Raw genomic sequence first — 25456 nt, 5'->3', positions numbered from 1 at the left:
AAGAACTCTTAGCTAATAGAGTATCTTTCGGGAACTATGTGTTTTTTTCCCCCAAACAAACAACAGCCGATATTTCAATTCTCCACACCAACTGGGGTGCCTGATAATTCAATTCTGACACTAACTACCTAAAGTTAATATAGATCCAGCAGGTTAAAGGCTCAGTCCCACAAGACTGTCTTCTTTTCAGACACCAGCTGCAAGCAGAATCTCCAGACTAACCAAACTTTGTCCCAGCCAACTACAAATGTGGGGCTTCCCGCAACCTCCCTTCTCAGGTTCCACAATCTTCTAGAACAACTCACAGAACTCAGGAAAGCATTTATGTTTACTGGTTTACTGTAAAGGATACAACATAAAGACAGCCAGATAGAGGTACATCAGACAAGGTATTGGGGGAAGGGTACAGGATAGAGTTTTAATGCCCTTTTAGGATGCTCCGTTCTCCTAGCACATCTGTGTGTTCACCAACACAGAAGCTTCCCAGAACTCCACCGTTTGAAGTTTTTACGTCAGCACCATACTTTCTTGATGATTACAGCTTTGTAAGACAGCTGGAGGTCTGGAATTGTGATGCGTCCAGCATTGGTTTTCTTTTTCAACATCACTTTGGCTATTTAGGGTCTTCTCTGGCTCCAAACACATTTTAAAATTGTTGGTCCTAGCTCGGTGAAGAATACTGGCATTATTTTGGTAGGATACGACAAGGATGTCCACTCTCACCACTGTTGTTCAGCATAGTACTTGAAGTCCTAGCTTCAGTGATCAGACAACAAAAAGAAACGAAAGGCACAAAAATTGGCAAGCAAAAAGTAACACTTTCATTCTTCGCAGATGGCATGATACTCCACGTGGAAACCCCGAAAGATTCCACCAAAGATCTGCTAGAACTGATACATGAATTCAGCAAAGTCACAGGATATAAAATCAACATAAAGAAATTGGTTGCATTTCTATACACCAATAATGAAGCAGCAAGAGAAATCAGGAATCTTTCCCATTTATATTTCTCCAAAAGCCATAAGATACCTAGGAACAAACCTAACCAAAGGGATAAAAGGTCTGTATGCTGAAAATTATAGGAAACTTATGAATGAAATGGAAAAAAGACATAAATAAATGGAAAAACGTTCCATGCTCATGGACTGGAAGAACAAATACTGTTAAAATGTCTATACTACCCAAAGCAATCTATACACTCAAAGCCTGTAGAAGTTTTTAGAGACGTGATTAATTGAACCTTTGACCACTGTGACCTAACTCAATCTCCAGCTTCTGTCCTTTCCAGGGGAGGTCAAAAAGTAGGGCTGAAGATTCCAGTCCTCAGATACCAGCTTGGCCTTTCTGGCAAGCAGCCCCCGTCTCAAAGCTATGTAGTTTCTCTCCTCCCATGAGTTATCTCAATAAAATACAAAAGGCACTCTCATCACTCAGGAAGGCTTTAGGAGCATTATTGTAGCAGATATTGGGACAGAAACTAATTAAAAAAAATATTATACCATGGGAACCTAATAAAAATTTAAACTCATGGTGAATTCAACCTCGCCAAGATTCCGGAGAGGAATCTGTGTCACTGGTCAGAGGAGAAGTACTTCTCCAATTTGCAGGACCCTGGGCTGCAAGAGCCAACAAGGGGCTTAGCTGAGGGAAACACAATTGTGGTGAACACAGGGATACTGTCAGTCTCCAAGATTTCCTGAGGGCTTATTGTCCTCTTGTATTCCAGGTGCTAGTCAAAGCTGCGAGATTACACCTGGGAACAAGAAAAAGCACCAGTCCTCCAGCAGCTGGGTTCTAGTTGCAGGAGGTGTGCAATTCTTGTGCTGTGTCTTCAGGTTGCCTTAGGAGAATCCGTCCAGCTGTAGGGTGAGGCATCTCAGAAGGAAAAGGTGGGTGAGAGGAGCACGAGGCATAGGTTAGTGCCAGGAACTGAAAGAGAAGGTACCGAATCCATTAATGGGACCTAGAGCGACCTCACTGTGGGACTTGGATGTCCGAGACATGGATCTCCATCCCCTCTGCCAGAAAAGCCAAACAGCAGGATGCCCACGTGAGCTTGGACCCCTCTGGGGACAACTGCCACCCATCAGATGAAGAACACTCCTGAGGAAAGGGGGGCATCAACTCCACCATCTGTCCAGGTCTCATACCCCTTCCTTGTTCTCACATCACTGAGATCATACTGGCCTGTTCCTTCAACATTCCAAGCACATTCTTGACCTGGGACATTTGCATCAAACAGTTTCCTTCCGATACTCTCCCCCCACCAATATTCAAGTAGTTCACTCACACATTGTATTTAGATTTTGACTCCAGCATGGCCCAGAGCATCATTCCCTGCCTACCATGTATCAGGTATACTCTCCTCCCCCATACAACATATCCCTACACTCTCACTCCTGGCTTCCTTTTCACATTACAACTTGATTTATATCTATTTGCACCATCTACCTATTTCTAGGACGACTTTATCTGGAAAGTTTTGTGTTTATTTTGTTTGTGAGCATAGTAGCTAACACAATATACTTACCTAACTATTTGATAAATGATAGTGGTTCTCATGTATATAGATAGTTGTGTCCTGTGCAATGTGCCTCAGGGACTCTGGTCAAAGACTACTGTGCTAAAGAAGTGATCATGGCTTCTTACAGTCCATCCATAGGGTGGTTGGTGGCCTGAGAGCTTTGCTTCACTGGAGCTATGGTACCCATAACATCTTTTGTCTTTTGGGTTGAAATGGGAGATACTGAGACAGAGGCCAGTGACAGGGAGTATCTGTGGAAAAGCAATTTCTAGATCCCAGTAGAGTGTGGGTGTACAAGTTTCTTCTGCCGAGGGCATAAAAAGAGTACCCAAGAGTTTCGGTGCTTGGAAAGCATTGGGTCATGAGGCCCAGAGGTACTGTGGTTCCTCCAGCTTTTTTTTTTTGAAACCCTCCAGAGCTTGTACAAATGGCTGAGAATCCAGTTTTCCTTACATAATGTGTCTCTCTACACTAAACCCTCCATGTTTTGAGTAAATTGAAAGGGTCTCTTGTTTCTTGAAAACCAAGAAATCCTAACAACACTTTCATGCTTTATGTGGGTTTTCAGGCTTGGTAATACCAAGCTATGTTTGGGTTACAGAGAGACGTAGAGGCAATGAATAAAGAGAGAAAATCTGAATTAGAGGGGAGGAAGTTAATGAACACCTTGAGGACCTGGCACATACTATTAATTGTGGGTGTACATGATCACATTTGATTTTCACATACATGCAGCTAGGATGGTTTTGGAAATAAAAAGAATGTCCTACAAACTGGCTTCACGAATAGGGGAATCTATCTCATGTACAGGGAGTCCAGGTCTAGTGTAGGTACCGAGCATGATCAGGGCCTGAGCTTTAGCTGTGTCCTGTTCTTTTGGCCCTATCTGGTGTGACAGCTTCGTCCTCAGGGCAGCTACCTCTTTGGTCATGTGATAGGTTGCAGAATTCCTGAGGCAGCAGGCTTTCAGGGGAGGCAAGGGATAGGGCTACTACCCTACATCACAGACAGCCTTTACCTACCTCAAGCTCTGGGTTTTTGAACTCCTTGCTCTACACGGGGACAAGATGACCATTCTTCACTGTGATGGCTCAAGTCCTCTTGTATGTGGGGGGTCTTCTCTGCCCCTTCACGTTACAGAAGTTGCGTGGGGTAGAACCAGATACTCGAATCAAAGACGGATTCTTTTTGAAAGAAGGAAGTGAGGAAGGGATATACATCATCCCCATTTCACAGATGAGAAAATTGAGACCCAGTAAGATTACATATCGTGTTCACACAATAGTAATTGACCATATGATTAAATGTTAGATTGACAGTTCGGTCTATTCTAAGGCTTGTATTTATCGCATAAGGGAAAAAGTAGGGAGGGGGCAAGAGAGGAGGGGGAATAAAAGAGGGAAAAATAAGAGACGGAGAACAAGCAAGAGGTAAGGAAGTCACAAGCTTCCTTCCCCAGCAGGCCTTGCTATGCACCCGGGCCAGCTTAAGAACCAACTGTCACCATGTGGTTTTCCAGTTCATTACTCCTTGGCATCAGCAAGTTCTCATTTGTGAGAAGAAAACAATGACTTTAAAAGGCTCATAAAGATTCTTGGACATCAACAGAGGCTTCCTCAAACATAATTTCATTACGTTTGGAGAAAAGCGACTCTGCTTTTTTCAGAGACAATCTTTGCTTCCAGATATATTAATTTACAAATGAACAGAAAACAAGTGTCCTGTGGTTGGCTAACCTCCAGATATTAGAGGAAGAAAATCACTGGAATCATTCAACTGAAGTCACACATAACGGAGATTTCCATGCCCGACTTTTAAAGAAGCTTCCAGACTTATGATTGCGTTCTGAAGTGGGACCTCTTGGTACCTGAGACGAGTAATATTTTAAGAAGGAGGAAGTTTTCTTTCTGTCCTATGGGACAGCCTAACCTGTTTCTTTCTGCTAAGATATCATCATTACCTGGGTGTCATCGGTTGGGATTGAGTGTGGGCTGGGGATTGTCAGTGGGCAAACCCTGTGGGCCACAGTGCCAGAGCCAAGGGTGGTGTCCAATGGTGTGAGCGTGTAGGCCTGATTGGGCAGGTGAGTTGCATTCACAAGGCTTTAGACGGCAGGTCTTGCTCAACATTCAAAGTCAGACCTGCAGGTGGTTTGGCTGTTTTGGGGAGTCCCATATGTGACTAGTGTTGCAGGAACCAGTGTTTCTCAGAACAAGTCTGAAAGGAGCCAGGTAGGTGTCCAGAGCTCTTGATAATTAGGACAAGATTACGGGAACATGCTCTCATCAGAAGGTCTATGCTCTGAGCCAGAAGGGTGAATATTAAGGACACCACTGCCCAGAGGGAATACTTCATATCCAATGCCCAAACTCCTATTGTACCAATGCATTCACTAGTTGGTAGCCAAATCTCCTTCCAGAGTCATCTGAATTTGAGCCTTACGCATATATTTTATTGGCTTCATCATGTGCTTCAGTTCCCTTCATTGTAAAATGGAGATTACACACCCAACTCATGTGATTTCTGTGAGTTGAGTTGTCTGGAGTAAAATAATGGAGATAAGCAAAACACTTAGAAGGTTGCATGACATGTGACAAATAATAACAGTTAATAAGTAAAAAAAATTAAAAAAATCCTAGCAATTAATGTAATTATTAGTAACACCAAAACCTACGTATTAGTCCGCTTGAGATGCCATGGCAAAATAGCATAGACTGAGTCACTTAAATAACAGACATTTGTTTCTCCCAGTTCTGAAAGCTGGACGTCCAAGATCAAGTTGTCATCTGACTCAGTGTTTTCTCAGGAGCCTTTTATGTGCTTATAGATGGCTGCCTTCTTGCTGTGCTCTCTCATGGCAGAGAGTGGGGGTTGGGGGTGGGGAAGAGAGAGAAAGAGAGAGGAAGCTCTCTTCTGTCTGTTTATATACGAGCACTAATTTTTATCAGACAAGTGCTCCGGCCTCATGAACTATCTCTCGAAGGTCCTATCTCCTAATACTGAGGAGTAGGAATTCAACACATGAATTTTGGGAGGACACAAACATTCATTGCATAACTACATATATACACACATATACACATAAATGTCCCTACAATACACCTTGACTAAGACTATCGGGTTTTCCAAGCCTTCCAGAGGTGCTTAGCATGGTAAAATGGTATTATAAGTGGAAGGATTAATCCCATCTAAAAGGCTGCACTTGAGCCTATGTTCTCCAGAGTTCCCTCCAGGGATTTGTCAAAGTTAGCATGAGCTACGTGACACTAGTTGCAAATCCACATTGAGTAGTCTAGAAGCATGACTGCCTGGAAGAAACTTTGCACTGAGAAATGGCAGAAGCTCCTTACTCTGGTAATCTATGCAACTTGTCCTGGGATTGCTTTGGAAAACATCCGTGCTTCAATTGCCTTATTTTATTGGTCATAAAGTTGGCTCATTCCAACTGGAAAGTAGGTGTAGAAAATGGAACAGCATTTGTTGTGGAAATCACCCCCCACTCAGGACAATTGCCATCTTCTTCCTTTTCTATTACTTGAATTAGTAAGTTATTTTCTCTCAGGAAGCATTTTTAGTTATCATTTAGTTACCTGTCTATGGTAAACATTATTAATATTTCACAAAAATACTTTCTACAAAATCCTGAAGAAACCACAACATCTCTTAACACAGAGCTCCACACAGACTACTGCCAATGGACACTTGGCAAACCAGCACACAACAAATTTTCTATATATGTTGAAGTACTTACTAATGGGCCTGGAGGATAGGCACTTCACATCTTGGATTTGGTGAAGTCTCAGAGATTTCAGAAATGTCTGGATCAATGGAAAGATCAGTGGAGAGATTACAGGTGTTAGAATTAGATAATTACTTGAATCCTGATTGTCTCACATCTAAACACTATGGCTTTGAGTAAATCAAGGCAATTATTTATGACTCAGTTGTTTCATATGATGGTAAGAAAAAAAAATATTACCTACCCACAGATGTGGTCTTAGGTGATATTGTTTGCCAAGACTTTGGTACGAGAGAGTATAGATAAATATCAGTTATTTTCTACCATAAGCTACTCTTGTATCTGGTGTGGGCTAAGTGTTTATCTCTGGTAAAAAATTAATTGAACATTTCTAGACTATGATGACCAAATCCACACAAAACTTTCTATTACTATTGATATTTTGAAGAAAGGTCCAATTCTGGTAATATCTGAGTTACTTTTATTGGACTTACCCTCATGGCAGTAACAGTTACAACTCTGGAAGAAAAAATGCAATGTTTTGCAGTGTTGGACAGCAAGCAAAAGTAGGCAGATATGCATCTTGAAATGAGAGATAAATTAGATGAGTTCTACATTTAGCCAGCTTTTTCTGCATAGATGTTGGGGAAGAAAACTCAGACATAAAAGAATAATAGCGCTACTGGGCAAAAGAGAAAGAAGTGTGAACTTAGGACTGGAAATTGATGGGAATTTGAACGGAACGAAATGACCCAAATATAGGAAGCCCCACATCTTTGATCAGGAGTTCAGTAAAAGCTATGAACTTTTTACGGAAAACACAGAAGCACTATGCCAAAAGGACAAGGACTACATCTAAGGACTAAGCAAACAAACCACCACCACCAACAACAAAAATAAACTGGCCCTAGAAAGGCACAAATCCATTCCAAGGTGATCTTCTAGTAATTTAATTGCCTGCCACGGAAACCAAAGCAAACCAAACAACAACAAAAACTTCAACATTATTATGAGGAACATAACAAAATCCAGAGTGTCTACATGAATCCACAATATCATGTATACAATGAAAATTCACTGAACATACCAAGAAGAGGGAAATATGGCTAATAATCAAGAGAAAATATAGACAAGAGAAGCAGACTGACAGATGACTGGAGTATTAGATTAATGGAGAAGGACTTTAATACAGATGTTACAACGATCTTAAAGAAATTACAAAAAAGAAAAGAGTAAAAGATTCAGTAAACACTTTAGCATTCTGAGGAGACACATAAAAACTATAAGAAATAACCTAATGAAAATTTTGGAATAGAAAAACACAATATATAAAGCAACAGCTCAATAACTGACCTAAAAGCAGTTTGAATACATCAGGGAAAGACCTGTGAACAGATCAGTATAATGTGAAGCCCAGAAAAAAGAAAATATTAAAATATTTAAACACAGCTTCAGCAACATGTGGAATGACATAAAATTGTCTACTATGGATGTAGTTAAAGTCCCAAAGGAAGAGGAGAAAGAAAGGTGGACAAATAAATGAAGAAATAAATAATGGCCAGAAATATTCAAATTTGGAGGAAAAAAAAAATGAATTCACAGGCCCAAGAAGCTCAGGAAATCCTAAGCAGATAGCATAGTCAAACTGCTGCAAACAATGAATATAGAGAAAATCATAGAGTGCCCACAGGAAAATAAATACTAATTACAGGGGAAAAAATACAATAATCAAGACCGACTTTTAATTAGATATGATGGAGGTCGGGAGGCTCTGAAATTGAATCTTTAAAGTGCCGAAAAAAGATCTGTCAATTCAGATTTCCATATCTAGTAAAAATATCAGTCAAAAATAAAAGTATATTTAGGATATTTTGTATTTTTAAAAAATCTGAGTAAACTCATCACTGGCAAACTCACAGAATAAGAAATGCTAAACACATTTCCTCAGGCAGAGGACAATAATATCAGGTGGAAATTCTGATTTCCACAAAGTAAGGAAGAATGCCAGAACTAGTATATATGTGGCAAAATAAAACTGAAAAATTTAAATCAATTTTTAATAACTTCGATAAATAATTGAATGTGTAAAGCAAAAATGAGATAAATAATGTGACATTTTACAACACAGGCAGAAGTAAAATGTATGACAACAGCAGCAGAAGAATGAGAAAAGGAACATAGACTATGGCATTATATGGTTCTTACCCTATATTTAAAGTTATACAGTATTTTAAAATAGACCAGGGGAAGTTATTGCAAGAACAATGAAGATAATAAAAAATAAAATATAGAGATAAGGTCAGTAGATGCTAATTAAAAAAATGGACTAATAACAAATACTCAATTAATTAGAAAAACAGGCATGGGGAAGAGAAACAAAACAGATGGGACAGATGGAAAACAAATAGAAGTATATTTAAATCTTATCATGCTGGGGCATCTGGGTGGCTCATTCGATTAAGCCTCCAACTTGGGCTTAGGTCATGAACTCAAAGCCTGTGAGTTCAAGCCCTGCATCGGGCTCTGTGCTGACAGCTCAGAGCCTGGAGCCTGCTTCGGATTCTGTGTGTGTGTCTCTCTCTCTCTGCCCCTCCCCCATTTGCACTCCATCTCTCTCTCTCCCTCTCTCCCTCTCTCTCTCAAAAATAAATAAACATTAAAAAAATTTAACCGTGTTGATAATTACACATAAATACAAATAAAACCAACAAACCAAATAAAAAGTAAATATTCTCATAATAGATACAAAATAGATAATATATATAAAAATATATAGTTGGTCTTCTCACAAAAACCAACTTTATACTGACAAATAAACATTTCAAATATGAAGATGCTAAGAGATGAAAAGGAAATAGAGAGAACAAATGAAAATGAAACAGAAATATTTAAATATGTGAATGACAGCTGAAGTAGTGCTCGGAGGAAAATTTTTAGGGTCAAATTCTGATACTAGAAATGAAGAGAGTTATAAAATTAGTGATCGAAACTTCCATCTTAAAAAAAAACTAGAACAAGAACAGTAACTAAGGCAAAGCAAGAAGTAACAACTAGGGGTGCCTAGGTGGCTTAGTTGGTTGAGCGACCGACTTCGGCTCAGGTCATGATCTCGCGGTTCGTGAGTTCCAGCCCCACGTCAGCTCTGTGCTGACAGCTCAGAGCCTGGAGCTTGCTTCGGATTCTGTGTCTCCCTCTCTCTCTGCCCCTCCCCCGCTCAGCTCTCTCTCTCTCTTTCTCTCTCTCTCTCTCTCTCTCTCTCTCTCAAAGACAAATGTTAAAAACAAAGAAGTAAAAACTAAAAGCTGATAAATATATATGAATACCAATATCAGAAATAAAAAGTAAGAAATGTTAAATATCCTGTAGTTCTATGAGCATCAAGAGAATAATAAGAAAATAAATGGAACAACTTAATTACAATTCATTTAACATTTGGAAGAGATAGGCAGTATTTTGAAAGACAAAAACTATCAAAGCTGACAAAAGAAGGAACAGAAAACTTGACTATGTCTACATTTATTAGATCAATTGAATAAATATTTCAAAATTTCCACAAAGAAAATTCTGGATTGACACTATTGCACCGATTAATTTTACCAAACATTAAGTTTACAATTAACAACTCTAGACACATCGCCTTAGAAAATAGGAGAGAAACAAACATTGTCAATTCATTTTATTATCTCAGAATTAGTCTGATAAATGAAGCAGACAAAAATATTACCAAACAAGAGTGATTAACCCTGAAGCATAGAAGCGAAAATTCATAACAATATTTTTTTGAAAATAAAATCCAGCAAAGAGCAATACAACACGAGCAAGAAGGATTTATTTTAAGAATGCAAGGTTGGTTTAATATTTGAAAACCAATTAGTAAAATTTACCACATGCAGGACAAAGGATTTAATTAAACTCAGTAGGCACTCATGATTAATTTTTTAAATCCTTCAACAAATTAGAAATACAAAGAAACTTCCTTAATCTATAAAGGGCTTTTATGAAAATACTTCCATACTAAGTACATAACTAAGGTAATATTTACTTAATGAATTATTGATTGTTTTACTATTAAGATTAGAAATATAATAAGGATGTTCACTTTTAGCTCTCCTTTTCAACATTATACCGTGGGTCCTTGCATGTACTGGGCCTGAAAAATAAATAAGTGCCTTTAAGATGAGCACAAAAGAAGTTAAATTGTCTTAATTCATAGATAACTTGATTCTTGGCATAAATAATCCTAAAAAATCTAAAACCAAATAAAAACCCCAAAATACTTGCATTAAAATTTTTTAATGTTATTTTTAATGTTTATTTATTTTTGACACAGAGAGAGAGAGAGAGCGCTTGTGCATGCGCACATGAGTGGGGGAGGGGCAGAGAGAGAGGGAGACACAGAATCTGAAATAGGCTCCAGGCTCTGAGCTGTCAGCACAGAGCCCGATGTGGGGCTGGAACTCACGGACAGTGAGATCATGACCTGAGCTGAAGTCAGACGCTCAACCGACTGAGTCACCCAGGAACCCCCAAAGTACTTGCATTAATAGGAAAATTTAGCAAGGTCTCAGTGTACAAGGTCAAACTAAGACATTTGGATTTCTATATATTTGAAAGAAACAATTAGAAAATAAGATTTGATAATCACCATTTATAATAGCATCAACATACAAAATATATGCAAATATATTTTCCAGTAACAAGCAAGACTTTTACTTGGAAAACTGACAAACATTACTGAGAGACCTAAGTAAATGGAGAGATGTACTATACTCATGGATGGGAAGACCCATTGATGTGTCAATTCTCTTCAAATTGACTGAAAGATCTAATACAATTAGAATTCTATATGATTTTATTATAAAAATTGATAAGCTGATTCTAAAACTTATATGGAAATTAAAATAATCTTTAAAGAAAAGAATGAAGTTAGAGAACCCATAGTCTATAATTGCAAGTCTTTCTAAGCTATGATGTTCTGATTATTGTGTTATTGGAGTAAGAACAGAAAAAATATTTTATGAGAATGTAATAAGAAATCCAGAAACAGATCCACAAATATATGGTGAACTGATTTTTGGCCAAGTCATTGCACAATACAGTGGGATAAAGAAAGTCTTTTCAAGAAATGATGCTAGAGCAATCAGACAATTACATGAAATGATTAAGGGATCTTACATCACACCACACACAAAAATGATTTTGAGATGAACCATAGAACTAAATGCAAGACAAAACTCTAAAGATTCTGGAAGAAAACAAAAGAACAAGGTTGTCATCTTTCTTTGAATACAAAAAGGACTAAACAGAGGGGAAAAGTCATCAAATTTGACTTTATCTAAATGAATTATTTCTAGTCACCAAAAGACACCTAAGCAAATAAAAAGGCAAGCCACAGAGTGGGAATAAAACATTTCAATACACATATCTGACAAAAGACTTACACCCAGAATATATAAAGAACTTCTGCACATCAAAATAAAGAGATTACAATCCAAAGAAAATGGGCAAGAGACAAATATCTATTTCACAAAAGAAGATAAGCAAATGAAAAAAAGGACATTCAAAGGTGCTCAAAAATATTTGTCACCCAAGAAACAGAAATTAAATCCACAATAAAACCCTCTACACACACTCTGGAGTGACTGAAATGAAAATAACTGACAACTCAAATGGAATACTACTTGGCGATGAAAAAGAATGAAATCTTGCCATTTGCAACAACGTGGATGGAACTGGAGGATATTATGCTGAGTGAAATAAGTCAGTTGGAGAAAGACAGATGTCATATGATTTCACTCATGTGTGTAATTTGAGAACCTCAACAGATGAACATAGGGGAAGGGAAGGAAAAATTAGATAAAAACAGAGAGGGAGGCAAACCATATGAGGCTCTTAAATACAGAGAACAAACTGAAGGTTTCTGAAGGGGAGGTGAGTGGGGGATGGATTAAATGGGTGACGGGCATTAAGGAGGGTACTTTTCAGGATGAGCACTGGGTGTGATATGTAAGAGATGAATCACTGTGTTCTCCCCCTGAAGCCAAGACTACACCGTATGTTAACTAACCCGAATATAAAAAATAAGAAAAAGAAAAAATGTGAAATCAAGCTCTTCTTTAGCAGAAAAATTGAAATAAAAAAAATAAAAAATAAAATAAAATAAAATAATAAACTAATAAAATAAACAAATAAAATAAAATAAAATAAAATAAAATAAAACTGACCACTCCAGATAGCAAGAGGATGAGTAGCAACTGGATTGTGTATATTTTGGGAGGAATATAAAATGGCACAGCCATTTTGGGGAACTGTTGAATAGTATCTTTGACTGTTAAGCTTTCACCTATTCTACGAACCAGCCACAATTCCTAGAGGTTTATGAGAGAGAAGTGATAACATACGCCTACAAAAAGGTGTGTATCAACATTTTCCAAGCAGCTTTATTGATTATACTCAAAAACTAAAAGCAACCCCAATGTTTATCATCAGGGGAGTAGATACACTGATTTTGGTATACTCTTAGAATGCTATGATGATAAAAATAACAGACTAATACAGAAATAAGGAAAGAAAGAAAGAAAGAAAGAAAGAAAGAAAGAAAGAAAGAGAGAGAGGAAGGGAGGGAGGGAGGAAGGGAGGAAGAGAGAGAAAGAAAGAAGGAAGGGAAGGGAAGGGAAGGGAAGGGAAAGGAAGGGTAGGGAAGGGAAGGGAAGGGAAGAAAGACATACTACTATGGGTAATTATCAGAAACCATTATATTCAGTGAAAGAAGCCAGATATGAAAAAGTGAATAACTTATCATTTCCTTCATATAAAAATTCATCTGAAGGTTAGGCTCATTTAAAGTTTGAGAATGGGCACAGCTACATTTGGGAATAAGCCTAAGGGCAGCTTTTATTGTATTGTATTGTATTGTATTGTATTGTATTGTATTGTATTTTTTTTTATTATTTATTTTATTTTTTTAAAGTTTATTTTGAGAGAGAGAGGCAGAGAGAGAGACAGAGAGAGAGAGAGCGCACACATGTGCAAGTGGGGGAGGGGTAGAGAGAGTGAGAAGAGAGAGAATCCCAAGCAGGCTCAGCACTGCCAGGGCAGACACCGATTCAGGGCTTGAACCCTGAATCTCATGGAACCATGAGATCATGACCCAAACCAAAGTCAGACGCTTAACCCACTGAGCCACCCAGCTGCCCTGGCAGCTTTTAGTTGTAAGACTACGTGGGGACCGATGGCAAATGATCATGAGAAAATGCTCTGTGAGGATGAAATTTCCACATCTTCTTTGGTGTATTAATTATTTTTTGCTGGGGCACAAACCACCAAGGAATGAGTAGCCTACATAATATTGATGCAATTCTCCCATGTTTTCAGGGCTTGTTAAGGTGGTTCTTTGACTCTGTAACATGTACCGGGGTTACCAGATGTCTGGACTGTTTTCTTCCGGCATAGCAGTTACGGAAGCAGGGTCCTTGAGGGCTGGGTCTGGAACAATCACAGCCTGACTTCTGCCAAGTTCTACTGATCAAACGAAATCACATCCAGATCCAGAGGAAGGAAAATAGAGTTCATCTTTTGATGTAGGGGTAGCAGGTACATATAAGGACAGGAGAGACTGTTGGCAGATTTTTGGAGAGCACTTAAGACAGTTTAAGTTTTGGTTACATGGGTATATATATTCATCTGAGTTTATCCAACTCTACTTTTAAGATAAATTTAAGATAAATAAGATAAATTTCTGTGCATCTCATTGTATGCAAATTAAAGCTGAAGCACCACGGAGTTGGTAGTGATTTTTTTTAATATAATTTATTGTCAAATTGGCTAACACACAGCATGTAAAGTGTGCTCTTGGTTTTTGGCGTAAATTCCCGTGGTTCATCGCTTACATACAACACCCAGTGCTCATCCCAAAAAGTTGACAGTGATGATTTAAGCTCTCACCTCAACCGTGATTAGCTGAGAATAGGAAAAAAAAAAAATAAGGGAAGCCAAAGCTTCTAGGAATGCATATCAAAGTCCATTTGTTTCCTAAAGATGTATTTATTCTTGTTTTCCAGAATCTGTTAAAAGGATCAAAGACCGTCTGAACACCTAAGGGAAAATTAAACTTTCTCATTAGGTCTGTAATTTGAATATGCTGGGAGAGAGGGGTCTTGTATGATTTGCCCCTTTTCCCTCCCTGAATTTTCAGGGACATAGAAAAAACACTGGCGTCCAGTTTGGGGAAACAACATGCTGTGAAGATGAATGGTTGGCATTGAACTCCGCCACTCAGTAGTTGTGCAGACTTGGATAAGGGGGGGCCGTTCTCTGTGCCTCACCTTCCCCAGCAGAATTAGAGGGGGTCATGAAAAAGGGCTAGTGATGGACATGTACTAGGGAGCCAGCATGTGAGGTAGTAGGAATGTGATGAAAGATAAAAACAGAGAGAGAGAGAGAGAGAAATCCCGTAACTCAGGAGCTGCAGATACTCTCAGTCTTACTCATGGCACCCTTCCTTCCATTCAGGACCCTACAACCACACACACGTAGCTGTTCTGCATCTGGGGGACTCAGTTAGCTTTACGTAGACTCTGAATATCTGCATTCTCGTCGTCATAGAATCATGTGTGGAAACGCAAACCATCCTAAGACACAACTTTATCATTATTAGGCCTGTCCGTGAAAGAATGGATTCCCCAGGAAAGAGCAGCTGTCTAATCACTACGGGTATTAGGTGACAGAAGGGTTAATCACTTTTCAAATTTTGCTCCTTAATGTTGCCAGAAGAAGGTGGGCTTGAAATCTGGTTCACAGATTCACTATCTGTGTGCCCTTGGCTCGATCAGCCTGGTGAACGTCAGTTTCCTCACCCACAAAATGGGGATAATAATAATCACATCAAAGAGCTGGCTTCAGGACTAGTGTGATATATATCAAGTACCTAGTCCTTAGTGAATGTGCGATGTACTTATCATCACTACACTTACTGTTGGGAAACCCCCACGATGTGTCAAACCCAGCGCGGGAATCGGCAACCCACTGGGCATACAGACATGGCAAGATACAATCGCAGTACAGAGAGGCAAGAGATGTGTGAAATGTGGAAACAACTCTACGAGTGCAACCAGAAAAAAAAGTAACTGCCTGGGTAATTATGAAGTAAAACCAAAAATTAAAAACAAGGAGTGCTCAGTTATATTTGATTGTTAAATTGGAAAGATGAGCACAGTGCTTGAAAAGCACTCTGAGATGTTTACGTTGGGTATGCTCGCAAATACAGGCTTGGGGTGTTAAATGTGGCGAAGGTTTTAACAGAAAGAGAACAGACTGTGGAAGACAACCAGATGATGATTCGACTATTTGGCCGCAGCTTTGTCTGGGTGACCTCAGGGAATCAAGAGACCTATTGTGTGCCTCAGATAACCTGGTGTGGTCAGTGGGAAAAATCCAACCTCTCTCAGCATGTCGGGTGGGAGGGTTGTGTGGGTTAATACGTGGAAAGTCCTTCAGCAAAGCAGCAGACATAGCTGAATAAATGCCTGGTCCCTCCTTTTAGGAGATGGCTTGGGTCATACGGCGGTGAGGGTGGCTTTAGTACAAATAGCAGAGGAACTAAGAGTGGCCTGAACAATCGGAACACTTTTAGTATCTCCCGTAATCAGTCCAAAGCTAAGAGAATAGAACTCATAGACTCAGCCGCTCAATGATGTCAGCAAAAGCCTGGCTTCTTCCGCGGTTCTGCTCAGCCCCTTGAAGCCGGTTGACCGCATCTGTCAACTGCACTTGAAGATCGCCAGGGCACCTGCACGCATCGTGTCCTTGCACCACGACGCCAGGAGAAGGGGATTTCCTCCTACATGTCTCATATATCCTCCCATAACGCAGCGGCTCCCAAGGGTTTTGGACTCAGGACCCCGAAGAGCAATTATTTTGTGCATTTATTTATGCACATATTATTGTTAACAGAATGTTATTTATATACACGTGTGTGTTTATGTGATATACATTAGCACACATGCACGTGCATATATATATACATATATATATACATACATATATATAATTTACTGCAATAGAAATTAAAACTGATGATTTAAAGGTATTTATTTTAAAAATAATAAAAGTGAACCCACTGTATATTAATGAAAGTAACATTTTAATAACAAACAACCGTAGTTTCTAAACCAAAAACTATAGGTTCTTATTGTTGTTTTTAAATAAATAATAAGTGAGAAGTGGTATTGCTTTTCTCTCTTCCTTCCTTCCTCCCTCCCTCCCTTTCCTTCCTTACCTCTTTCCCTTCCCCTCCCCTCCCCTCCCTTCCCCTCCCTTCCCCTCCCCTCCCCTCCCCTCCTCTTCCCTTCCCTTCCCCTCCCCTCCCCTCCCCTCCTCTTCCCTTCCCTTCCCCTCCTTTCCCTTCCCTTCCCTTCCCTTCCCTTCCCTTCCCTTCCCTTCCCTTCTCTTCCCTTCCCTTCCCTTCCCTTCCCTTCCCCTCCCCTTCCCTTCCACTCCCCTTCCCTTCCCTTCTCTTCCCTTCCTTTCCCCTCCCTTCCCTTCCCTTCCCTTCCCTTCCCTTCCCTTCCCCTCCCCTTCCCTTCCCTTCCACTCCCCTTCCCTTCCCTTCCCTTCCCTTCCCCTCCCCTCCCCTCCACTCCCCTCCCTTCCTGCTCCCCTTCCCTTCCCTTCCCTTCCCTTCCCTTCCCTTCCCTTCCCTTCCTCTCTTTCTTTATTTCAAACCTCTTTAATATCTGGCTCAACAGAACACAGCCAGATTCTCATACCAGCTTCTGCCTGCAAACTCATAGGATTGCTCTTTTGGTTGAAGCATATGAAGAAAATCTGGCCTGTTGCAGATATGGAAGCGAGTAAAGGAGAAATATTTTAGTAGTCTTTTCAGATGATTCCAGATAGTTTTCTTTTCTACTACACCAAAACTCAGCAAGTGGCAGTATCTGAAAAGTTGCAACGTGGATTCTGAAACCATACTGATGAACTTCTTATATTGTTTCATTATCCCCCTTGTACTTTCACTGGATATTTTAACTACACACAATCTTATAACGTCGTGCATTGCTTGTTTGGAAAATACTGCTTTCTTGAGTTATGGAGAACTTCTAAATGTTGACATATTTCATTACACAATATTTAAAATCAAGCCACTGCTCCTATCATCCAAAAAAAAAAAAAAAGTCTTTAATCATCGGGAAACTGTCAAGCTCATGGTAAAAGGCACAAGTGTGCAAAACAATTTTTTTTTTCTTAAAAGTTCAAATTTTATGGGGCGCCTGGGTGGCGCAGTCGGTTGAGCGTCCAACTTCAGCCAGGTCACGATCTTGCAGTCCGTGAGTTCGAGCCCCGCGTCAGCCTCTGGCCTGATGGCTCAGAGCTGGAGCCTGTTTCCGATTCTGTGTCTCCCTCTCTCTCTGCCCCTCCCCCATTCATGCTCTGTCTCTCTCTGTCCCAAAAATAAATACAAACGTTGAAAAAAAATTTTTTAAAAAAAAGTTCAAGGGGCGCCTGGGTGGCGCAGTCGGTTAAGCGTCCGACTTCAGCCAGGTCACGATCTCGCGGTCCGGGAGTTCGAGCCCCGCGTCGGGCTCTGGGCTGATGGCTCAGAGCCTGGAGCCTGTTTCCGATTCTGTGTCTCCCTCTCCCTCTGCCCCTCCCCCGTTCATGCTCTGTCTCTCTCTGTCCCAAAAATAAATAAACGTTGAAAAAAAAAAAAATTTTTTTTTTAAAAAGTTCAAATTTTGTCATTGGCAACAAATACTATCAGCTGCTTGGCTCAAAAGCAGAAGACTCACCTTGGTCATTTTCACAAAAATAGCTGCCAAATACTCAAATCGAATAGCTGTAGCTTCTCAGTGATTCTCTGAATCGCAAATGGTGACCCATGGAAAAAGCAGCTGGTCTGATCTGTGAGTCAACTGCATCCATACTTTCCCCAGTTCGTGGGGCAATGCAGCAGGAGGGCCCTACACACACCGCCCATTTTGTCACGCAGAATATTCGTTGAGAGTCAAGACCCCGTACGGTTAATTTTTGCAGCTTCATCAAAGACGTGCTTAAGTAAAACAAGCTAGGCACCCGCAGTTGTACCCTCCATGTCTCCCACAACCTCAGTGCGCATTTCAACACGGTGACAGAGAGAAACAGCATCTTAGTGTCGCGAACATAATCGTGCGGCTGACAAAGCCGGGAGGCATCACGCTTTGAGTGCCGCCCTGTATGTCACCGGCAAGAGGAACCAGCTTCATGTAAGGATACCTCCTAAGAGAGGCAATAACATTATATACTAAAAGATTGATTGAATACATTTCATTAAAACACCTTCTCTCTGGGCTTTCTTAGAGTGAAACTGGATATATTTTTTTAAATGATAACAATTACTATCTTCTATTTATTAAAATGCTAACACATTTTTATTATGGAAATTTAGACATATAAAAGAGTCAAGATAAAAGAAAATTAGGCGATCCCCCCCCCCAGCTAGAGATGAGTTCTGTTAATATTTTAGCAAGCACCTTTTCTTTCTTCCTATGCATTTATGCTATTTTGCAATCTGCCTCTTTCTTTCTTTCTTTCTTTCTTTCTTTCTTTCTTTCTTTCTTTCTTTCTTTCTTTCTTTCTTTCTTTCTTTCTTTCTTTCTTTCTTTCTTTCTTTCTTTCTTTCTTTCTTTCTTTCCTTCTTTCTTTCTTTCCTTTCTTTCTTTTACTTAACAATGTCTCATGAACATTTTTTCATATGATTAAATATTTATGGGCGACATCACTCTAAATTATTCAAGTCCCCTTCTGACAGGACGTCACATTCTGCCTGCAATGCAGTGGTGCTGGGTTGCTCGGTGAGACGGTTTTGAGAATCGGAGGCCTGGCGTCTTAGGATTTCTTCCTTGTGATGAGGACGTTTACTGATGAAGGTGCCACCCTGAGTCCTCGCAGTCTTTTGACAACGGCTGCTTACTCGGAGACATCCCGTGTCCGGGCTGCATGTCCTTGCCTTTGATTTTTTTCCCCATAATCCCCTAGGTCTGGTTACACCTGCCTGGCTGGGCAAGGCATCCTCTGAATCCTTCTGACACCAGCCTCTCCTTCCCGGTCTCCTTCTCATGTTGGTACAAAGTATCCCTTTTCCATGGTATTTTCTCCTCCTCGCCTTTTAAACCCTGCATTTCCATGACTCTCCTGAGCTCCTGTTGGTAAACCTAAGTAGCACAGTCCACAGTAAGGGTTCTCGCTGCCTTCTACCTTGATTTTCCTTCCTCTCTTTACCTAGACCTCCCCCTTTCCCTTCAGTCTGCTGGGACCACAGCGCACACTGGGCCAGCTTGTGGTTTTCCCAAATTTCCACAACAACATTTCCAGTTCTACATGTGCTTCCGGAAACTTCGTATTTCCCCCAAGAAAAGGTGCAAAATATATGTTCCTCCCCTTGAAAGTGGGCGGGCTTTTGTGGCTACTTTCAATGTGGCAAGAGGGACTATTGCATTGGTTATAAGGCCGAGGTAGAAAAGGAGGGACAGTTTCCCCCTGACTCTCTCTCTTCGGACATATACCCTTGGAGCCCTGGGTCAGCATCTAAGAAGCCTGGCCGCCATGAAGCCTACTTGGTGGAGGGACGACACAGAGGTGGAGGGAGGATTGGAGGCCCCAAGTGCCTCATCTTTTGCAGGAACCAGCTGTTGGAGTCTCCTGGCCAGATGTACAAGTAAACAAACCTTCTAAGGATTCTAGTTTTAGATACCGACCTGGCTCTGCTGACCCTGAGCAGGGCAGACACAGACTGACCCACTGAGCCCTGTCCTCACTAAGACTGGTGAGCCAAATAAAAGCTATTGTTGATTAAACCACTAGAGTTTGAAATGTTGTTGCCATTTTTGTTTGTTTTTGTTTGCTTGTCTGCTTTCGGAATGGTTTTTAATGTAGCAATGGATAAGCAGAGACCACATTCTGCCCCTTCTTTCCATCATTCTACAGCAGATAAACAGTCCTCCAACCCCCAACCAATCGTTAATAACTCAGGCCATGTTCTCACATAAAATCATCCACACATTCTCTTCGCTGTTCTGGCAGCCCTGCGTACCTCAAGCACTTATGCACTTGGTCTGTCTTCCGCCCATGCTCTCATCTTTTTATTCTTTTAAATAAATATTATTGGACTCAGATGCAATCATTTATTTAATATATGCATGTTAAGGAGTATAATAAAAAATGAGCAATCCCGAGCCCGAACATTACCAATGCCATGATTTATACTTCACCGTTGCCCTGGAAACACCCCTCCAGGAGAATTTTGGATCTACTCTCCTCTTTCAAAAATTATATACATTTATTCCTAAGCAAGGTTTCTTTAGAATTATTGTGGATATCACGAAAACGCAATCATTCTCTCCATAAGAGTCTACACCTATCACTTTTCAACCTACCTTACGCTTTAAGATCCACCTATGTTATAGACATCTCACGCTCATAGGTTGGAAGAAAGAAAATTGTTAAAATGTCCATACTACCCAAAGCAACCTACAGATTTGAGGCAATCCCTATAAAAATGTCAATAGCATTTTTCACAGAACTAGAACAAATAATCCTCAAATTGTATGGAACCACAAGAGATGCCTTATAGCCAAAGCAATCTTGAAAAAGAAGAACAAAGCTAGAGGGGATCACAATCCAGACGCGAAAATATACTGCAGAGCTGTGGTAATCTAAACAGTATGGCACAGCACAAAAATAGATACATAGATCAATCGAACAGGAGAGAGAGCCCAGAACTAAACCCACTCATATACGGTCAGTTAATTTGTGGCGAAAAAGGCAGGAGTACACAAGACAGAGGGCACACTGTCTTCAAAAGTGGTGTTGAGAAAACTGGACAGCAAGATGCACAATGGACCACTTTCTCACACCATACACAAAAATAAACTCAAAGTGGATTAAAGACTAAAGGGAAGACTTGAAACCATAAAAATCTTTAAAAAAAAGATGGTAATCTCTGGGACATCCTTAGCAAAGTGTTTATGGATCTGTCTCCTCATGCATGGGAAATAAAAGAAAAACTATCAGGTCTACACCAGAATCAAAAGCTTTTGCAAAGGGAAGGAAGCCATCAACAAACACAACAAAAAGGTAACCTAATGAATAGGAGAAAAATATTTGCAGCTGACATATATGATAAGGGGTTAATATCCAAAATATATAAAGAACTTACACAACTCAACACTGAAAAAAAACCCCACAAACAAACAAACAAACAAACAAACAAAAAACCAATAATTCAATTCAAAAAGGGGAGAGGACCTAAACAGAAATTTTTTCAAAAGCAGACATACAGATGGCCAACGGGCAAATGAAAAGATGCCCAACATCACTCATCATCAGAAAAATGCAAAGCAAAACAAAGAGTTATTACCTCACACCATTCCATAATGACTGGTGTCAAAAAGACAAGAAATAAAACGTGGTGGTGACGATGTAGAAAAAAAAAGGAGCCCTCGTGCACTGTTGGTGGGAATGTAAAATGGTGCAGCCACTAGAGAAAACAGTACCGAGGCTACTTAAAAATTAAAAATAGAAAAATGATATGATCTAGCAATTCCCCTACTGGATGTTTACCCAAGGAAAATGAAAATAGTAATCTAAAAAGATATATGCACTTCTATATTTATTGAAGCGTTATTTACAATAGCCAAGATTTAGAAGTAACCTAAGTATCTGTCAACAGATGAATGGAAAGAGAAGATGTGCTGTATGTCTGCAATGGACTATTAATCAGCCATAAAGAAGGACGAGATCTTGCCATTTGGAACAACCTGAAAGATATTACGCTAAGTGAAATAAGTCAGACCAAGAAAGACAATATATGATTTCCTTTATGTGTGGAATCTAAATAACAAAACCAACAAAACAAAACAGCAGCAGCAACGACAAAGAGAAACAGACCCGTAAATACGGAAAACAAAATGGTCATTGCCAGAAGGGAGGGGGCTGGTAAGATGGTGAAAGGGATTAAGAGGTGCCAACCTCTAGTTCTAAAATAAATAAATCTCATTGATGGAAAACACAGCATAGGGAATATAGCCAATAATATTGTAGTAACGTTGTATGGTGACAGACGATAGCTACACTTACCGCATTGAGCGTTGCATAATGTATAGGAATGTTGAATCACTATTCCGTACACCTGAAACTAATATAATATCGTATGCCAACTCGACTTCAATAAAAAGAGATGTATCTATGTGTGTAGCAGTGATTCATTTTCACTTGCGCTTAAGAATTCATTGGGTGAATGTACCTCCGGAGACATATTTATTTATTTTCCAGTTGATGGGCACTTGAATTGGGTCCAGTTTTTCTGCTTCTGTGAGCCGTGCTTGAATAAACATTCTTATACATGTCCTAGGTCACGTGTGCCAGAGTATGTATAGCTGAGAATAACGTGTAGTGTCCTTGGACGTGGAAATATTCAGTTTCATGAGATCACGCCAGATTTCTTACCAAAGGGGTTGGGCCAGTACCGCCCCTAATCGCCAACAGTTGGCATCACTGAGTATCTTAATTTTTATCCAGCTAGTAGTTGTAAATGGTCTAATTTATATTTAACTGGTGTCTAATTAGAGCATCTAAAGATATAGATTGGTCTCTCTATTAATTATTAATATAGTTATGTATTAACATAATATGTTATTAATTATATAGAGAGTGACATACTGTATATATCATCCATATAATTATATGTGGATATATTATACATATTACTAATTAAACGGAAGTATCTATTTATCTATAATCTATTGAGGTCTTTTGTATTTTAATGAATGAATGAATTAATTAATTTAGTATTTCCTTTTAATAGGCCTGTTCAATGCTTGCATCCATATTTCTGCTGAATTTTCAGATTTTCTTATTGACCTGGATTCGGGTGTAATACATTTTGGTTTGTTTTTGTTTGTTTGTTTTTTTAATTTTTTTTTAACATTTATTTATTTTTGAGACAGAGAGAGACAGAGCATGAATGAGGGGAGGGTCAGAGAGAGAGGGAGACACAGAATCGGAAGCAGGCTCCAGGCTCCGAGATGTCAGCACAGAGCCCGACGTGGGGCTTGAACTCATGAACCACAAGATCATGACCTGAGCTGAAGTCGGACACTTAACCGACTGAGCCACCCAGGCGCCCCAGGTGTAATACATTTTGGATGTGGGTCTTCTGTTAGGTTTGTTGTGTTTCAACTCTTCCAGTCTGAGTCTTGTCTTTCCATAACCTGTTTGATGCCTTTGGATGAATAAAAGTGTTTGGTTGTCATGTAATTGAATTTACAGTTGGATCCTTTATGTCATTATGTCTTTCTTTTTTATTTTTTTATGTGTTTATTTTTCATTTATTTATTTATTTTTGTCACTATGTCCTTCTTAGTGGAGACTGGGGGGAGGCTTATGTAGGAAAACCCCTCCCTGCTTGAATGTTATTAAATCATTTTAACATTAAAAAAATTTAATGGTTATTTATTTTTGAGAGAGAGAGGGAGACAGAGTGTGAGCAGGGGAGGGGCAGAGACAGAAGGAGACACAGAATCTGAAGCAGGCTCTGGGCTCCGAGCTGTCAGCACAGAGCCCGACGCGGGGCTCGGACCCACGAACCGTGAGATCATGACCTGAGCCGAAGTCAGATGCTTAACCGACTGAGCCACCCAGGCGCTGCATCATTTTAACATTTTTAATGTTATTGCTTACATTTTGGTCTTCAGCACATGCAGAATTCTTGTACAGTAGGGATGCGTTTCCCCCCATATGAATAATCAAATAATCAAGACGATTTATGCCTTGGAAATTTCCCCCCCCACATATCCAAAGTGCATTCTCTGTCAAGTTCCAAGTCTTAACATAAGGTTCGCTGTCTGGGCTCTTTCGTCTGTTACATGCAACGATTTTCCTGCCTTGTGACGCGACAGGTCTTAGTTACTATAGCTTTGCTACAGAACTAGAAATCTTGAGGGCCAAGCTACCCCACCTGACCTCCTCTTTCTCAGAGTGTCTTAAATATTCGTAGGCTTTTGTACTTCCATATAGATTTTAGTATCAGCTTGTCAAATTCAACCTATTGGGGATTAGATTGGATCGCATTGAATCTATAGACTACCTTGAGAAGATTTAACAGTTAAAATACCAGGCCTTTCTATTGCTAAAAATGTTTTGTATTTATTTTTACAGCTATCCATTTCTTTGGGTCTTTAAAAAAGCTTCAATTAAGCTTTATTTTAATACAGGTGCACATCTTTTATAGAAGTATTTATATGTACCATATGCTTTTATTGCTACTAAAAATAAAGAGTACCTTTGTTTTTTTCAGATTGAATCTAGAAATGTAATTTAAAAATATATTGATTTCGTGTGCAACCATTTCCCTGAACTCTTATTTTTAACAATTTGTAGATACTTTAGAGTTCACGATATTGACAATCGTGAGCCATAAAATAATGTTTCTCCTTTCTTTTCTTTCTATATGTTAATTTTTCCCTTATTCTGTCGACTGGGATTTACGGAGCAACGTGGAACAGAAGCAGAGGAAGTGAACCTTCTTGTTTTGTTCACAATTTGAAAGGCACTACTTCTACTAGCTTACCATGAGGCATGATATCAGCCATAACTTTTTGGTCGGTATATTTTATCACATTAAAGAAATTCCCTTCTACTCCTTGTTTGCAAAGAGTTGTGTGTGTGTGTGTGTGTGTGTGTGTGTGTGTGTGTGTGTGCGTTTATCACGTATGGGTATTGAGCTTTACTATTTACATCTCGTGCATCTACTGTATCACCTTTTGAGAATGACTTTTTATCACCCAGATTAATGCCTTGGAGATACACTTGTGTTGTGTGTATCAGGGTTTTACTCCTTTTTATTGCCAAGTGGTATCCCAGTATGGATGCATTTACCAGTTTGCGTCTACATTCACCCATTGAAGGGCACTTGGGTAGTTTCCAGTTTTGCTAATTATGAGCAGATCTGTTGAAAACATTCACATAGAGGCTTTTGTGTAGATGTTTTGATTTCTCTAGGATTAATACTTCAGGGCGGGGTTGCTGGGTCATATGGCGAGTATATATAAAACTGTATAAGGAATCCTCAGTGTTTTCCAAAATGACTGCAACCTTTTGCATTCTCACCAGCAATGTGGGAAAGTCCCAGTTGTAATGTATATCCCCCCCAGTGGTTG

At 39.7% G+C, this 25456-nt stretch overlaps 1 long non-coding RNA gene across 1 annotated transcript; it reads right to left on the bottom strand.

Moving 5' to 3' along the window:
• Positions 1-3580: 3580 nt before the first annotated feature.
• LOC123582355 lies at positions 3581-6558 on the bottom strand. The gene is made up of 3 exons (XR_006704342.1): positions 6508-6558; positions 6276-6342; positions 3581-3708 (listed from the first exon to the last, which is right to left on the bottom strand). It is a non-coding gene; the product is annotated as an uncharacterized LOC123582355 (long non-coding RNA).
• Between the last annotated feature and the right edge of the window lie 18898 nt (positions 6559-25456).

The sequence above is a fragment of the Leopardus geoffroyi genome, chromosome B3 (assembly GCF_018350155.1).
Source record: "Leopardus geoffroyi isolate Oge1 chromosome B3, O.geoffroyi_Oge1_pat1.0, whole genome shotgun sequence".
Taxonomy (NCBI): Eukaryota; Metazoa; Chordata; class Mammalia; order Carnivora; family Felidae; genus Leopardus; species Leopardus geoffroyi.
The sequence above is the reverse complement of the archived record's forward strand: the minus strand, read 5'-3'. Positions and strand labels throughout refer to the sequence as shown.